A 16,250-nucleotide genomic window follows, 5' to 3' on the forward strand; every position below is an offset into this window, starting at 1 on the left:
CTTCCCAATGTGTGGGTGATCTCTGGTTTGCACAGACCCAGCTGCTCTGTGTTCCTGTGGGTGATGTCATCATCGAGCAACAGTTGCATTGAACCTCACTGTCTGTAAGGGTGGGAGACACAGAAATCCCGGTAGCATTTGAGATGTATTTAGTGTGCACTTGCAATGCCATGATAGATGAGACTTTTCCACAATTATTGGAAAATAGATGAGGACAGTTAGGTGGTAGTTTTCTTTGTCACAGACCCGATGTACTACCAGAGCCTTTTTCTGTTCTGTAGACCGCTAAGATGTTTATTATAGGAATATGACAGGCTCCATTGGACTTCAGGTCAGAAAGGGTGATACTAGAGTAGATGACAGATGATTGGCCGATGTTTTGGGAGGAAAAGGAGATTGAGAGGTTTAAGGAAGAATTCAGAAGCTCAGCACAGAATCGGAAAGGGCCGTCATCAAGTGAGAAATAAACATTGGGAATCCTGAAGGCTGGAAATAAAAAAGGCACATATAGCAGAGCTTTGAGAGACTGGAGGGGATTAGAGATAGGGAGAGTAATGAAGCTGGAGGAGATGAAAGTTGGAGAGGATTCTGAGGATTGAGGATGTTACAGAGATAGAGATATTTCTGATAGACTTTTTTGAGTTTTGAGGCTGGAGAGGAATTATCGAGATAAGGAAGAGTTGTAAGACTGGATGAGGTGGCATTGACGGAGAGTTCCGAGCATAGAGGAATTTACAGAGATAACGAGCGATAGAGTCAGAACGTTATACAGCACTGACACACACCCTGTGTTCCAACCAGTCCGTGTCAACCATAAATTCGAACTGAACTAATCGCATCTACCTCCACTTAGTCCAAATCCATCCAAGCATTCCCTATCGATATACAGGTCCAAATGCTTTTTCCTCTTAGAATCCCATTCCCCTACCGTTTTACTCTACATTTACCCCTTACTAATTCACTAAACCCAATCATCCCTGAACACTATGGGCAATTGAGGACTGCCAGTTCACCTACCCTGTACATCTGTGGCTTGTGGGAAGAAACGGGAGCACCTGGAGGAACTCACGCTGACACGGGGAAGCATATCCAAACTCCGCATGGACAGCCACCCAATGCAGGAATTGAACCTGTGTCCCTGGCAGCAGTGCTAACCATTGAGCCACTGTGCCACCCTTAAATTGTAATTGTATTCACAGCTACCACGTCCTCTGCTAGTTTATTCCACATGTGAATCACTCTCTGTACAAAAACAAAAAGTAAAATCCGGAACGTCTTTTTAGGGTCTTCCTTTTCTCACCCACTCTTGAATCGCGCCCCCTCCTGGAAAGGGCACCTGCTGTTCACATTACCTATACTCTTCAGGATTTTATAAACCTCCAATAAGGTCACCCCTCAGCCTCCTACACCCCAGTGAAAGAGGTCCCAGCCTACCTAGCCTCTCCTTATAACCGAAAGCATCCATTCCCATCAACATCCTGGTAAATCTCTTCTGAACCCGCTCCGACTTAATAACATCTGTCCTATAACAGCACAACCTGAACTGAGCACAGTATTCCAGAAGAGGCCTCACCAACATCCTGTACAACCTCAATGTAATGTCCCAACTCCTATACTCAAAGGTGTGAGCAATGAAGGCAAGTGTGCTATACATCTTCTGAACAACCCTGTCTACATGTGACATAAACTGCAAAGATCTGAACCCCGAGGTCTCTTTGTTCTATATCACTATGCAAGGCCCGACTTTTAATCAGTGTAAGTCCTGCCCTTTTATCAAGATGAAATATTTGGCATTTATTCCAATCCAGAACATCCTTCTAGTATAAAGGCAATAGAAGTATACTTAAGAGGAAAATCAGTAAGGCAAAAAGGGGACAGGACACAGTTTTGGCGAATAGGGTAAGGACAATCCAAAGGGTTTTTATAAATACATTAAGAGCAAATGGGTTACTAGAGACAGAATAGGGCTCCTCAAGGATCAGCAAGGCAGCCTGTGTGTGGATCTGCAGGCGATGGGGTGGGGAGGGGATACTAAACAAGTATTTTGCATCAGCATTTACTGTGGAGAAGGATATGGAAGATATAGAATGTTGGAAATCGATGGTGACACCTTGAAAAATGTCCATATTACAGCGAAGGTGGTACTGGATGTCTTGGAACGCAGAAAGGTGGATAAATGCCCAGGATTTCATCAGGTGTGTCCTAAAATTCTGTAGGAAGCTAGGGAAGTGATTGCTGGGCCCCTTGCTGAGATTTTTGTATCAGCGATAGTCACAGCTGAGGTGCCAGAAGACTGGGGGTTGGTTAATATGATGATACTGTTTAATGAAGGCGGTTTGGACAAGCCCGGGAACTACAGACCTGTGAGCCTGATGTTGGTGCCAGACAAGTTGTTGGAGGGAACCCTGAGGGACTGGATTTGCATGTATTTGGAAAAGCAAGGACTGATTAGGGATAGTCAGCATGGTTTTGTGTGTGGGAAATCATGTCACTTACTTGACTGAGCTGTTTTATGAAGAAGTAAGAAAGTGGATTTTTGAGGGCAGAGCGGTAGATGGGATCTATATGGACTTCAGTAAGGCGTTCGACAAGGTTCGCCATGGAAGACTAGTTAGCAAGATGAGATCTCACCATACCAGGAGAACTAGCCATTTGGAATATAGAACTGCCTCAAAGGTAGAAGACAGAGGGTGGTGGTAGAAGGTTGTTTTTCGGACTGGAGGACTGTGACCACTGGAGTGCCACAAGGATCGGTGCTGGGTCCACTACTTCTCATCATTTACATAAATGATTTGGATGTGAACATAGGAGGGATTGTTAGTAAGTTTCCAGGTGACACCAAAATTGGAGGTGTCGTGGGCAGTGAAGAAGGGTACCTCAGGATTCAATGGGATCTTGATCAGATGGGGAAATGGGCTGAGGAGTGGCAGATGGAGTTTAATTTAGATAAATGTGAGGTGCTGCTTTTTGGAAAAGCAAAGCCTAGCAGGACTGATAGACTTAATGGTCAGGTCCGAGGGAGTGTTACTGAGCAAAGTTTCCTTACAGTGCAGGTTCATAATTCCTTGAAAGTAGAGTCGCAGGTGGATAGGATAGTGAAGGTGATTGGTATGATTTACATTATTGGTCAGAGCAGTGAGTACAGGAGTTGGGCAGTCATGTTGTGGCTGTACAGGACATTGGTTTGGCCACTCTTACAATATTGAGTGCAATTCTGTTCTCCACCTATCAGAAGGATGTTGTGGAACTTGAAAGGTTCAGAAAAGATTGGTGGCAGAATATTCTTTAAAGGGTAGAATAACCAGTGGGAGGTCATTGGACATTGGTACCAATGACACAGGAAGAGAAAAAGATAGGTCCTGATGAGAGAATATAGCAAATTAGCCTGGAATATAAAAAAGTAGATACTCGGTCGTAATATCTGAATTACTCCCAATGCTACATGCTAGTGAGAGTAGGAATAGCAGGATGGAGGAGATGAATGATTGGCTAAAGATCTGGTGTAGGGCAGAAGGATTCACATCTTTTGGTCATTGAATTCTCCTCTGGAGTAGAAGTGACTTGAATAAGAAGGATGGGTTGTCCCTGAATTGGAAGGTGACTAATATCCAGGCAGGGAGATTTGCTAGTACTACTCGGGAGGCATTAAACCAGTGAGGGAGTGGGGGTAAACCTAAAGAGATAGTGAGAAAGGAGGTAAGTCTGAGGCTGGGTACAGTTCAGAAATCAAACAGTCAAGGCAGAACGCGGTAGAACCGAGCAGTTACACTGCATTTACTTCAATGCAAGAGGCCTGACAGGGAAGGCAGATGCGATCAGGTTATGGTTTGAACATGGGACTGGGATATCATCGGTATTATAGAAATATGACTCAGGGATGGATGTGACTGGCAGCTGTATGTTCCAGGGTATAGATGCTATAGGAAGGATAGAAAGGGGGACAAGAGAGGAGGACGAGTGGTGTTTTTGGTTAGGGATAGCATTAGAGTTGTGCTTGGGGACGATATTCATGGGAGTAAGTTCAGTGAAATTATTTGGATGGAACTGGGAAATAAGAAAGGATTGATCACCTTATTGTTAATATCTGCGTGTGTTTCATCTGATTGCTCTGGTTTCCTCCCACTATGTAAAGATGTGCAGGTTAGGTGGATTATCCAGGCTGAATTACCCACAGTGTTCAGGGATGTGCAGGTTGGGTGGATTATCCAGGCTGAATTACCCACAGTGTTCAGGGATGTGCAGGTTAGGTGGATTATCCAGGCTGAATTACCCACAGTGTTCAGGGATGTGCAGGTTAGGTGGATTATCCAGGCTGAATTACCCACAGTGTTCAGGGATGTGCAGGTTAGGTGGATTATCCAGGCTGAATTACCCACAGTGTTCAGGGATGTGCAGGTTGGGTGGATTATCCATGGGAAAGGCAACATTACATGGGTAGGGTGGGAGTCTCTGAGGGTCAGTGCGGATGTGATGGGCTGAATGACCTGCTTCCCCACTGTCTGGATTCTCTGATAATTATAATAGTTTTAAAATAGTTCCAAAAAAGAATAGACCAGATCTAAAAGTTGCTGTTCTAAATTGGATAAAGGTGCATTGTGATTGAACAAGATAAAATCTTTCAATACTTCTTTGCTATTCCCAGGTAAAGGGACGGCTGAAAAGTGGGAACGTAACATAAGGAATATGAGCAGGAGGAGGCCATCTGGCCCCTCCAGCCTGCTCTGCCATTCAATAAGATCAGGGCTGATCTCAGCTCCACTTTACTGCTCTCTCCCATAACCTTTAATTCCTTTCCTGTTCGTAAATCTACATTTTGACCTAAAGACATTCAAGATGAAAGTCTCAACTGTTTCAATCAGCTGGGAATTCCACAGATTCACAACCCTTTAGCTGAAGAAGTTTCTCCTGAACTCAGTCCTAAATCTGATACCCCCTTATTTTGTCGCTATGCACCATAGTTTGTCCAGTCCACAGTGGAAATGACCTCCCTGCTTCTATCTTATCTACTCCCTTCATAATTTTATATTTTTCCTATACAATCTCCCATTATTCTAAATTCCAATGAGGATCATGCCAGTTTTGTCAATCTCTGCTCAGAAGGCAACCCTTTCAACTCCAGACTCAAACTAGTGACCCTGCTCTGCACCCCCTCCAGCGCCATTACATCCTTCCTGAAGTAGGGGACGAAAACCTGTACACAGTACTCCAGGTGTGGCCTCACTAGCCCCCTGTATAGCTGCAGCATAACCATCCCTCTAGCAATGAAGGACAATATTCCCTTCACTGCCTTAATTACCTGTTGTACCTGCAAACCAACTTCCTGTGATTCATGCACAAGGACACCCAGCTCCCTCTGCACAGCAGCCTGCTGCATGTTTTCACCATTTCATCATCCAGTTTGTTGTTAGTCCGACCAAAATGGATGACCTCACATATCCCAACATTGTCCTCCATCTGCCAGACCCTTAACCACTCAATTAACCTATCTGTATCCCTGTGCAGACTGACAGTGGCCTCTGCACACATTGCTCTACCACTCATCTTAGTGTCGTCCACTTTTCATGAATCCATGCTGTGTCTGCCCGATGAGACAATTTCTATCCACATAGCTCACTATTTCTTTCGTGAGAGATCAGACATTTCCCCCACTACAGAAGTTATGCTAATACGTCCATTTTAAAATATTGGCATCACATTTGCAGCTTTCCAATCTGTTAGAACCGTCCCAGAGTCAGCAAATTTTAGTGAATTATCACGAGTGTATTTGCTATTTACCCACTGCCATTCCTTACAGTCCCCGGGGATGCATTCCATCACGGCCAGGAGACCCATCTACCTTTCGGCTGGTATCTTTCCCAGCACTGCCTCTTTACCGAGAATGATTGATTGTTTCTCTGTCTTCATCTGCCATTGCCTCCATAGGCCTGAGACAATGAGTATATAGACTGTATGTTCCTGTTAAGGCCAAGACTGGGAGGTGTAAGGAATGCTGCCTGTCAAGAGGAATTGTGGCTCTGGTCAAGAAAATGAAGGAGGGATATGGCAGGTACAGACAGCTGGGTTTGGGTGAATACCTGGAGGAGTATAGGGGCAGTAGGAGTATACTCGAGGGAAACTAAGAGGGCAAAAAAGGGAACGAGAACTTTGTGAAATGAGTTTGGGGAAAATCCAAAGAGATTCTAGAAATACACTAAGGACAAAAGAGTAACCAGGCAGAGAATAGGGACCCTGAAAAATCAACAAGGCGGTCTATGGATCTGCAGGAGGCAGGAGAGATACTATCTGCGTATTTCATGTCCGCTTTTACTGAAGGAGGATATGGAAGTGAGAGAGTTTGGAGAAATAAATAGGGATAACTTGACAAGTGTCCATATTCGTTCAGAGTCTCTGGAACTTGTATAATGCATCAAGATTGATAAATCCCTGATACATGATCAGGTGAATCCCCGAACTTTGTGGGAAGCTAGGGAAGTGATAGTTGGGTCCCTCGCTGAGATATTTGTATCACCGAGGTGCTGGAAGACAGGTGCCATTATTTGAGAAAGGTGATGAGGAAAGGCCAGGGAACAATACACTGGTGAGCCTGGAGTCAGGCAAGTTGTTGGAAGGGCTTCTCCGGGATAGGATTTAGATGTAATTGGAAAGGTAAGAAATGATTAGGGACAGTCAGCATGGCTTTGTGCATGGAAATCACTAACTTGGACTTCAGAAAGACATTCAAGGTGGAAGGACTAGCTATTTGGATATAAAATTGGCTGTAAGGTTGGAGACAGAGGATAGTGGTGAAGGGTTGCCTTCGGACTGGAAGCCTGTGATGAGCAATATGGTGTAAGGATCGGTGCAGGGTTCACTGCTTTTCATCATTTATATCAATGATGACTATGTGAAAATAGGAGCTATGGTCAGTGACTTTACACAGGCACCAAATTGGATCGGGAAGAAGGTTACCTCAGAGTAAAATGGGACTTCAATCAAATGGGCTGGGGAGTGGCAGATGGAGTGAATTCAGATAAATGTGAGGTGCTGCATTTTGGAAAAACAAATCAGGGCAGGACTTATACATTTAATGGGAAGGTCCTGGGGAGTGTTGTTGAACAAAGAGACTTGAGGTACAGGTTCATAGTTCTTTGAAAGTGGAATCTTGGATAGGCAGGATAGTGAAGGAGGCGTTTGGTGTACTTGGTCAGTGCATTGAGTATTGGAGTTGGGACATTGTTTTGCAGCTCTACAGGACATTGATTCAGCCCCATTCACTGTGAGTGATGAAGCTCATCCCAGGGCAGAGCCACAGACATACACAGCACGGAAACAGACCCTTCAGTCAAACTCCTCTGTGCCTCATCTATCTATTTATCCCATCAATGCCTCCCATGATTTTATAAACCTCTGAGGTTACCCCTCAGCCTCCCACACTCCTGGGAGGGTCCCACCACTCATGTCACAATGGGGCCTGGCTGATTGACGGCAGCTTCAGACCATTAGGAGACTAGGTGTAATCCTCCAGCCAATGGGAGTGAATGAGGGGTGTCGCCAACAGGCCAGCATGTGACCATGAGCTGTGCAGGTGCAGTGTCACTGGGCAGGGGTTGGGAAGAGACCCAGTGAGTGTGAAGGGAGTGGGAGAGAAATGGAGTTAGTGTGGACTGGGAGGGTTTATAAACTCATGATGTAGGCTGCTAGACCTGAATTAGAAACTCCCAGTAAATGAAAACCAAAAGAACTGTGGATGCTTAAATCAGAAACAACAGCTAGAAGATACTGGAATAGCTCAGCAGGTCTGGCAGCATCTGTGAAGAGAAATCAGAGTTAATATTTTGGATCCGCTGACCCTTCCTCAGAACTGATGTGACTGAGAAAAAATGTCAGTTTATATGCAGAAGGTAGGGGTTAAGGAGTAAATGTGATAGGTGGTGATATAGTCCAAAATGAGATACAGGAGCAATTGGACAAAGGAATGGATAATGATCTGGCTGGGGGAGGGTGAATAGATGTTAATGGAGATTGTTAGTGACTAACCATAGGTAATGTGTAATGGCAGGCGATGTAATAACAAGGCCTGGTGTGTGGGGTGGGGGACTATGGTGCGAGGACATGGGAGACTTAGGACCTAAAATTAATGAGTTCCATTTTAAGGTCAGAGGCCTGAAGGGTCCCCAAGTACAAAATGAGGTGTTGTTCTTCCAGCTTATGTTAAAGTTTGGCGCAGGAGAAGCACAGCAGGTCAGACAGTATCCAAGGAGCAGGAGAATTGACATATTGGGCCTAAGCCCTTCAGCAGGGATGTGAGAGTGGGGAAAAGGACTGACAGATAATAGCATTTGTGTGGGGCTGGCGGGAAGGTAGCTGGGAAGGCGATAGGAAGATGCTGGTGGAGGGTAATGTTGAGAGGGTGGAGTGGGTAATTGCGAAAGAAGATGGACAGGTGGGACTGTTCAAGAGGGTGGTGCTGAGTTGGAGGGCTGGATCTGGGATAAGGTGGGGGAGAGGAAATGACGAAACATTGATTCAGTGGTTAAAGGGTCCCAAGATAGAAGATGAGGTTTTCTTCCTCCAGGAGTCATGTAGCTAGGATTTTGTGGTGGAGGTGGCCCAGGACATGCATGTTCTTGGCAGAGTGGGAGGGGGAGTTGAAATGGTTAGCCACAGAACAGTGGGGTTGGTTGGTGTATGTCTCCCAGAAAAGTTCCCTGAAACATTCTGCAAGTTAGCGTCCTGTCTCCCCGTTGTAGAAAGCAATGAAAACAATAGATGAGGTTATTCAATGTACAGGACAATCTCTGCTGGATGTGGAAGGGACCTCTGGTGTCTTGGATGGAGGTGAGGGGAAGGTGTGGGCACAGGTTTTACACCTCTTGCAATGGCAGGCAAAGGTGTTGGAAGTGGAGGGTGGGTTGGTGGGGAGCATGGATCTAATGTGGAAGTCACGGGAATGGTCTCGAGGAATGCTGAAAGGGGTGTGGAGGGAAAGATATCTGTTGGTGGGATCTGATTGTCGGTGGTGGAAATGGCAGAGGATGATGTGTTGTATCTGATTGAAAATTGAGGACTTGGGGGTTCTATCCTTGCTGCGGTTGGAGAGGTGGGGTTCAAGGGCAGAGGTGCAGGAAGTGGTGGAGATACACTGAAGGGTATTGTTGACCACATGGGAGGGGAAATTGCCGTCCTTGAAATACAGGGCCATTTGGTGTGTTCTGGAGTGTTCGGCATCAAGCTTCCCTGGAACACTGCATTAAGAATGAGACAGATGTTGGCCAGGGAACAGGCTCGTGTGTTAAAGTGGCAGGCAACTGGAAGCTCAGGGTCTGCTTTGGTCTGAGAGGGAGCACAGATTTGTCCAGATTGCACTTTGTCTCTTTGTAGGGACTGTCAGATTTAGTCCCAATCACCCACTTCATGATGCTCACCTGTAAACTCCTTATTTTCAATTCCCTGCAACTCTTTATGAAGTCAAATTCCAGTACCTTTTTAGGTGGAATGTTCCAGATTCAAACTGTCTGTTCACCCAGAAACTGCTGAGGTCCATGTTGACTCTGGGGTTACAAAGGATTGAATTGAAAGATGAGGTGCTGTCCCTGAGCTCCCATTGAGATGTATTGGAACAGTACAGGAGGCTGAGGGCAGTGTAGGGGTGAGCAGACAATGACAATGACAGGGCTGCACTGTGAGGGCTGCTTGGCTCAATGAGAGTGTTTTGGAGTTGGGTGTAAACAGAGCGAGGTGGGACAGGGAGAAGGTGAAGCTGAAACTCCGTTTTGTTTCAGCCCATTCAGAAATTCACATGGTCCCAAAGGGAACAGCCAGTTTGTAAGCGATACCTGTGGAGATTTTGTAACCATTTTTAAGGTATAACATATCAGCTTAAGTAAAGAATACAGGATTTTTATTACAATGTTTGAAGGGGAGGAAGATTGCTTGGTCATATAAATTCTCTAAATGGGAGTAACTAGCTGAATCTAGAGAGCCTGTGTGACAGGAGACCTCAGACCCATGGTGTGCTCCTCTTGTACAATGTGGGAAAATTAGGGATGTTTCCAGTGTCCCTGACAGCTGTGTGTGCAGGAAATGTGCCCATCAGCAGCTACTGGGAAACTGCTTTTCAGACCTGGAGCTGTGCGTGGACTCGCTGTGGAGCATCTGCAATACTGAGAATGTTATGGACAGCATGTTCAGTGAGTTAGTCACACTGCAGGTGAGGGTTACACAGGCAGAAAGGGAATGGGGGACCATCAGATCAAGTAAAAGGCTCAGGAAGGAAGTGCAGGAGTTCCCAGTGGTTATTCCCTTCCCAAACAGATAATGTATACTGCTTGGGATTCGTGTGTGTGTGTCGGTCTCAGGGGAAATCAGCAACAACCAGGTTCATGACACTGTCGATAGCTCTGCTGCCCAGAACGGGAAGAAAGAGAGTGACAGGGGATTCAACAGTCAGGGTTACAGACAGGCACTTCTATGGCCACAGCCATGAATCCAGGATGGTATGTTATCTCCCTGGTGATAGGATCCGCGATATCATGGTGCAGCTACAGGATATTCTGGAGCTGGAGGGTAAACAGCCTGTGGTTGTACAACACCCTGATACCAATGACATAATGAAGTAAAGGGATGAGTGGTTGAAAGCTGGATATTGGGAGAGCAGGGACACATTATAATGCAGCTCCTGAAATGTAATGATGTCAGACTTGCTCCCAGTGCCATATGCTAGTGAGAGCAGGAATAAGAGGGTAGATCAGCTGGATGTGTGGCTGGAGAAATGGTGTACCATGGAAGGGCTTAGATTCTTAAGGAATTGGGACCTGTACCAGCCTGACTGGTTACCCCTGTGCAGAGCTGGGTCAAATCTCCTGGAGGGTGGGGATGGGGGGAGCGCTATTGCCAGTTCCATTGGTGAGGTATTAACTAGTCTGGCAGGGGGATGGGATCTGAAGTGTCGGGTTAGATGGGTCAGATTCAGGTCAGGGAGTGGGACGTAGAATATTAGTGATGTAGTCAGCGACTCCGAAAACCAAAGCAAAGGAGGATTAAACGAGGATTGAGTCCCTCGTCATCCATCAGTCCTGCAGAGTCAACAAAATCTGGAGCTGTACAGCTCTCTGTCTCCATGTGCTTCAGCAAAATGCTGGAAATCTGCAACAAAACCAAGAAGTGCTGGAGATCCCCAGCAGGACGGGCAGCATCTGAAATGGTGACACCTGCAGGAAACATTGCAGCCTTGGTCATCTTTTTCACTGTCCACTAAACCTCCAGTTTTGGCGTCATCTGCAGAATTACTAATACCTCCTATGTTTACATCCAAATCATTGATATAAATGATGAAAAATAGTGGATACAGAACCAATCCTTGAGACACTCCACAGGCCTCCAGTCGGAAAAGCATCCCTCCGCCACCACTCTCTATCTTCTACTTTTGAGCCTGGTCTGTACTCAAATAGCTGGTTTCCGCTTTATTCCATGAGATCTAACCTTGCTAACCAGTCTCCCATGAGAAAGCTTGCTGAACGCCTTACTAAAGTCCACGTTGATCATGTCGACCAGGCTGCTCTCATCAATCATTTTTGTTACTTCTTCAAAAACCATTCTATCCCCTGGAAAACATAACAGTTACAGCACCAGAGTAATCAGCCCACCGTGTCTGCGTAGATCATGATGCCATTCCAAACTAATTCCATCTGCCTGTAACATGATCCATATCCCTGATAACCTATACCTGCTTATGTGTCTGTCCAAATGCCTCTTAAACTGTGATTGTTTCTGCTTTTCCCATCTCCCAGGAGAATACATTATAGTCATTTATCGACATCTGCACAAGACACTTGTCAGACACAACTCCCTTTAAACTTGCTCAGATGTTGTTGGAAACGCTTAGCAGGTCATACAGCATCTGTGAAGAAAAATCAGTTAAAGTTTCCGGTCTGGGCACCCTTCCTCAGAAATGTTAACTCTAATTTCTTTTCACAGATGCTGCTAGACCTGCTGAGCTTTTCTAGAAACTTCTGATTCTCTTCCTGGTTTACAGCATCTGCAGTTGTTTTGGTTTTCATATCCTTTAAACTTTGTCCCTCTCCTCTAGAATTTGTCATTCCAAAAAACTTCACATTATTCGTTTGGACTCCCCTGCCCTGGGAAAAAATAAACCATGACTAGTCACCCGATCACTGCTCCTCATAATTTTATAAAGTTCGATAAAGCCACCTAAAGTGTCCAGTGATTCAGGGAAATAGCCTCAGCCTATTCAGCCTCTCCCTATGGTTCAAATATTCCAATACTGGCAACACCCTGGTAAAACCTTACTGAACTCTTGCCAATTTCCCAACATCTTTCCTATAGCAGGGAGACTGGAATTCAAAGCAGTGGACATTCCAAAAGTGGCCGAGCCAATAAACTGTGCAACCGAAACATAATCTCCCAACTCCTATACTCAATGCACTGCCCAATAACAGCTAGCATACCGCACACCACCTTCACCGACCTGTCTACCTTCAACCACACCTTTCAAGAAACTATCAACCTACACTGCACGGTCTGTTTGTTTGTTAACACTTCCCAAGAACTTGTCATTAAGAGGTTGAGTCCTATTCTGGTAACATCTTTCTGAAATCAGGGAGACTGCAATTGAATGCAGTATTCTAACAGTGGCCTGACCAGTGCCCTACTCAGCCACAACGTGACCTCCTAACCCCTATACTCAGTGACAGAATCCCTACAGTGTGGTAGCAGGCCTTTCGGCCCATACCAACCATCGGAACAGCATTCCACCCTAACTCTGTAACCTACCATTACCCAAAGCTAATCCAGCTAACCTGCACGTCTTTGGATTTGTGGGAGGAAATTAAGAGCACCCAGAGGAAGCCCACGCAGACACACAGGGAGAATGTGCAAACACCACACAGACAGTGGAGTCGAACCAGAGTCCATTTATTGATCAGCATGTTACAAATGCCATGTTCAGCACCTGATCTCCCTGAAACTCTACAGAAACTATGCAGTTGTTCTGTGACCTTCAGATGGAATTAAGCTGAGGAGGAGAAAACAGGAAAAGGGTTGAGTTGTAGATCTAAAAAATAACTCTCCATCTTCCCCCTCTGTGTTCCTCCGTCTCCTCCCACTCTGTCTGTTCCCCCCTCTCTATTGGTCAGCCCTGTCTTGGTCACCGCCATCCCTGTCGCCCCTCTCTCCCCACCCCCGATCATCTGTCCCCCTATCTGTCAGTCTGTCGCGCCCTCAGTCTTTTCCCCCTCTCTGTCAGTCGCTCCCCCGTCGGTTGCACACCCATCTTTTCCCTCCCCTCCCTCCGTCGGTTGCACCCCGCTTGGTCTGTTCCCCCTCTCTGTTGGTCGCCCCCCCCAACCGTCAGTCACCCCCTCTGTTCCCCCCATCTGTTCCCCTCCCCTCTCAGCCCACTTTCTGTCCTCACCCATTTCTGTCCCACCACTCTCGATCCACCCACCCTCTCTGTCCCTCCGCCCACCCCCTCCCAGTCCCCTAGTTTCGTACTCCCCCACTGCAGGGAAAATATCTTCTCTATTTATCCTATCCATGCCCGGCCTGATTTTAAAAATCTCTTTCAGGTCACCGTTCAGCCTCTGATGCTCCAAGGAAAGCAGCCTATCCAAACCTGGCAACATCCTATAATTATTTTCTGACCCCTTTCAAGTTTGAGAACATCCATCTAATCGGAAGGAGACCAGAATTGCATGGAATATTACAAAAGTTGCCGAATCAATGTCCTGTACAGCCTCAGTATGACCTCTCAATGCTGTGACCAATAAAGGCAAGCAGACAAACTGCCGCCCTTCACTATTCTATCTACTTGCTACTCTACTTTCAAGGAACTATGAACCTGCACTCCAAGGACTCTTTGTTTAGCAGCACTCCCTAGGAACTTACTATTAACTGTATAAGTCCTGCTAAAGTATGTTTCGTGATGTTTAACTTCTCAAATTGGACTGGAGTTTAATATTCTGGAGAAATGTCAAATAAATCGCATTTATCCCATTCTGCAGAACTTAGTCCATCGCCCTGCACGTTCCAACATTTCAGTTCCATCCACGTACTTTTATTCAAATGTAATGCTGGTAACTGCCTCTGTCACCCCATCAGTGAGATCCTGCTCTCCACCATTTCTGTGGGAAATACATTCTCCTTTCCCCTTTTTTTCTGAGAATTATCTTCAATCTAAAACTTCTAGTTCCTGATGGCTCTGTTAATGAATAGCTGCTTCCTATCCATTCTACCTGGATTCCTCAGCATTTTATCACATCAATTTAATCTCAGTTCATCTTCCTTGGAAACCCCCCACCCCCCAACCTATCCAATCTTTCCTCAGAGCAGAAATTCTCCAATCAGAGAAACATTCTGATCAATCTTCTCTGTCCCCTCTCTGGTGTGATCACATCAATCCTGGAATGTGGGGACAATGAGTGAGTGCAGTACTTTCGCCTTGGTCAAACTAGTGTTCCAGTGTCACTTCTGTGTTCTTGTGGTTGTTGCTGATACAAGAAGTGTCCTGGTTTTCCCACATGGAACTGGATGTGCACTCCATGGGACTGGGATTCCCTACCGTGTGTGTATTTGTTAACTAATCCTAAATTAACTTCACATTAAAACAGAATTATCAGATACCCACCAATAAATTTCTTCCATTATACTCAAATCACCTTACTTTTAATATCTCTTTAAAATTATTACTAACACAACAGGCTTTAATTTGCTGAATAAGTATTCAGGTATCTTCACTGTTACAATCACTTGAAGATTATCTTTACCTTCAGCTACACGTGGTGAATTGAACACTGATTGTAAACATATTAATATCAAATGGACTTCAGTTTTATGATGATTAATCCAGTCTGACATTCTTGTTGATTAATATCTTGGAGAGAACTGTCTTCAGGACTCCAGCTGTCCTTTGTCTTCAATCACAACTGGTTGTGGCTGGACTACAGATCTTAGATCTGTTCCGTTGTTTACTGGATTGCTTCGCTCTGTCTATCACTTGCTGCTTATGCTGTTTGGTAACTTCATCAGGTGAACACCCCATTTGTAGGTATTCATGCTGCTGTTACTGCCATGCCCTCCTGAATTCTCTCAGTTGAATGAGGGCTGATCCTCTGGTTTGATGGAAGGAGGGAGGTTGGGGAATATGCTGGGCCGTGATTCTGTAAGCTTTGTTGGAGTACGACTCTACTGTTGTTGGAAGGCAAGAGCTAAACTCTTGCACTGTAAACCCGATGTACAAGAAGCTACATGCAGTATCATGAACACTGACAGTCCAAGACATGAAATACGAGCAACACTGTACAATGATGCAGGATCACAACTGCAGCAAGGGGAGTTTAAGATCCAACTTGACATAGGAGTAGGGAAAGAAGCAGCTGATCAGATTGTCTCATTCATAGTCACAAAGAAACTCTGTGAGATTATTGTACTGTTGGAGGTGAGGATGGAGGAGGTTGGGGAGATGAGGAGCTCTTCAAAGGAAACTAATCTGCCTGAGAGTTAGGGATCGACTTTATTGCTAGGTATTTAACAGAAAGCTAATTGAAACTGTTTTTATCCCCAAAAGATAACAAGACCGATGCTGTTTCCAATCATGATCAGAAACAAACCTCAGAATACACATGGTTCATAGATGGATGTCAATAGCCCATCAACATCCAACTCCTGCAATTATTCAGCAAATGTATGTGTGATTAACCAGTCTTGATGTCAGTCCTGATGTACCAGAAAATCGCTGTTTACTCTGTGCAGATGGGCAGTGATGTGGGGAAGTATTGGCCGAGTGATATTGTCGCTGGACAGTTAGTCCAAAGCCCCAGATAAACTTCTGGAGACCTGAGTTCAAAGCCTACTGCTGCAGATGGGTGAATTTGAATTAAATTTTTAAAAACTCGGGAATTTAAGAGTCTCATGATGACCATTAATCGATTTTCCGAAAAACCCATCTGGATCACTAATGCCCTTTCAGGAAGGAAGCTGCCATCCTTACCTGGTCTGGCCTACATTGTGACTTCAGACCCACAACAATGTGGTCGACTCTTACCTGCCCCCTGGGCAATTAGGGATGGGCAGGAAATGCTGCCGGGCCAGCGACACCCTCATCTTGTGAATGAATAAAGGAAAATAAAAGTCTCTACCCAGTGTGAATCTGCATGTTCAATGATGTTGTGAACATTTCCAAAGCTAAGTTCTCGATATGCAAAACTTTATGAACTGCCAAAACCGTTGTTCATTACTTGGTGTGAAAAAGAGAA

The 16,250-nt window shown here is 45.3% G+C and overlaps 1 long non-coding RNA gene across 3 annotated transcripts in view; it reads left to right on the forward strand.

Moving 5' to 3' along the window:
- LOC132812949 (uncharacterized) overlaps nt 1-16,143 on the forward strand; it is a 33,863-nt gene extending 17,720 nt beyond the window's left edge. For 2 of the 3 annotated variants that reach the window (XR_009643870.1, XR_009643872.1), the window contains exon 4: nt 15,563-16,143. This is a non-coding gene — a long non-coding RNA (uncharacterized LOC132812949). Of the gene's footprint in view, nt 1-13,565; nt 13,993-15,562 lie in introns of those variants that run through there. The other variant, XR_009643871.1, reaches the window with a different exon arrangement.
- The last annotated feature ends 107 nt before the right edge of the window (nt 16,144-16,250 follow it).

Source organism: Hemiscyllium ocellatum, unplaced genomic scaffold (assembly GCF_020745735.1).
Source record: "Hemiscyllium ocellatum isolate sHemOce1 unplaced genomic scaffold, sHemOce1.pat.X.cur. scaffold_313_pat_ctg1, whole genome shotgun sequence".
NCBI lineage: Eukaryota > Metazoa > Chordata > Chondrichthyes > Orectolobiformes > Hemiscylliidae > Hemiscyllium > Hemiscyllium ocellatum.